Here is a 2436-nt window from a genome sequence, read left to right as displayed (position 1 = left end):
AATGCTATCACTATGTATATATAAATTGTACCAATAAAAAAATTCAAGGAAAAAAGTATGAATCACAAATAAATATATGAAAAAATGTTCAACATCACTGGTCATTTGAGAGCTAATTAAAAGATGCTGAGATTCAATCTCATTCCAGAAAGAATGACTACTATGCAAAAAATCAACTAACAATGACTGCTGGTAGAGCTGTTGGGGAAAAAGAAACCCTTATTGGTGGAAACTGGTGCAACCATCATGGAAATCAGTGTGGAGATGCCTCAAAAAATTAAGGTAGAGGTTTCATTTGATCCAGGTATTCCTTTTGATATCTTCCCCCCCAAAATTTAAAGTATCATAACACAGAACTCTATACACACCCATGTTTATAGTGGCATAGCTTGTCATAGCTAAATGTTGGAAAGAGCCCAAATGCCCATCAACCGATGACTGGCTAAAGAAGATGTGGGCTTTGTACAATGGGGTACTACTCTGCCATTTCCCTGGAGGCCTCAGCAGATTTGCTTTCTCTCTCACACTCAGCACTATTTGCAGCTCCATCAGCTAGGGGGTGAGGGGGCTGACAGCATGGGGGACAAAGCAGAAGGCAGAACGCGGTGCTCAGGATTCCTTTCTCAGAAGCATTCTGTGACTGTGTATGTTAGTAAGTTGGATTTGGAGTGGTGCAATTCTAGCACCCAACAGCTCACCTTTGGAAAAGGTCAGCCAAAGAAGATCAAAGACACTGTTGAGCTTTAGGAAACATGCACAGTGTCCACAAACCCAGAGTGAGAAAGCCAGTTGAGACCTTGAAGCCGAGCACCGCGCCAGATGAGCTGGGCTGGGAGATCACCCAAGGCCCAGAAATCTCTTGATGGGGTCCAGAGAGGGGCTCCCTGGGCTAGATAGAGGACTCTGAGTCACAGGGCTTAGGATACTGCTCCCAAATCCATGGCATTAGGAGCAGGTGTCCTTTGGGAAGGACTTCCACCTGTACTGGGGGATGCTGAATCTTCTGATGATTGGTGGGGTGGGTGAGGAGGAGAGAAATAGAATTTAGGCTGAGGAATCACTGCTGTCTGATAATTACCATCTTTGTGGGTCTCCTGGCCCAGAGACATGGGCCTCTCCAGTTTCTTCCTCTTTTTGTAGTTCTACACACATTAACTTACCTCAGAGAATCATTTTGAAGCTCCTATGACCTTTTATGTCTTTTTTGTTTTATTTTTATTCTTAGAACACATATGAATAACAAGGACTAAACCTTTCTAGATCCCAACTTGTCTCTCTCTTTTTTTTTAATGGAGAAAAAATATGTGCATTTAGAACTAGCCAGCTGGACTCAGCTTAGATCCCATTAGTTAGTAACACCCAAAGTGTCACAATAGAGAACTTGTCTAGCATATGCCTTCTCTGCATCAGACCTGATTAGGGTGTTGACCTTGGCCACACCCATGCCACAGAACTTCTTCATAGCTTGTTTGACCTGGGGCTTGTTGGCCTTGACCTCCAACATGAACATGAATGTGTTGTTGTCCTCTGTCTTTCATGGCTGACTTCTTGGTCTGGAGGAACTTGATATGGCATAGCAGTCAAGCTTGCTTCTCCTGGGGGTGCTCTTCTGAGGGTAATTGAGTTGCCTCTGGAGCTGCAGTGTCTTAGAAAGATGGAAGGTGGGTGATTTTCAGATCTTTTTTTTTTTTTTTTTTTTTTTTTTTTTTTTTTTTGTGGCTGTGAATGCTTTACAGAATGGCCTTCTGGACCTTCGAAGCTTTTACTTTGGCTTCAGCTTTGGAAGCGGGAGGGACTTCTTTCTTCACCTTTGGTACAATCTTTGGTCTCAACTTCTTTCTTATACAAGGGAAAAGTTTATTTAGCTCAGTTTATATACAGGTTCCAGTCCTTAATTGGTTGGCTGCAAAAGGCAGGTTGGCACATGGAAGAGGGGCAACAGTTCATGATGGTGGAAGACAGCACAAGTAGTAACAGAGGGAGCTTTTCATGGTGGCCCAAAGGTAGCAAAGCAACAAGCTTTTCTGTCCCTTATATTGTATGCAGTCTACATGCCACGGGGTGGGAACAGTACTCACCCTCTTAGTTTTAGCTGCAAGTATGCCAAAGCAATCAGTGGGCTGATTTACCAATCACACACCCTTAATCCCATTATCACACATTCCAGATTCGGCCACCTATGAAAAAGTCCATACTGCAAAAGGAATGGGGGACATCTGACACGAATCATAATAGGCAAGATACTGTTATTTTTTTCCACTGACTTCTCTCTTTGGAAGAGCTTTTTTTTGTTTCAAGAGCACTTTATGTTCAATCATTACCATTGAAAAGTCACTTGAAACTGTCCTACCAATTTGATTTGAAACTGTCTCATTGCTATTTGTTTATCAATAAAATTATGGAAAAAAATTAAAAAAAGAAAGAAAAGTCACAACA

Source organism: Octodon degus, unplaced genomic scaffold (assembly GCF_000260255.1).
Source record: "Octodon degus isolate 3935 unplaced genomic scaffold, OctDeg1.0 scaffold00029, whole genome shotgun sequence".
Lineage (NCBI taxonomy): Eukaryota > Metazoa > Chordata > Mammalia > Rodentia > Octodontidae > Octodon > Octodon degus.
This window is presented reverse-complemented; position numbering follows the sequence as displayed.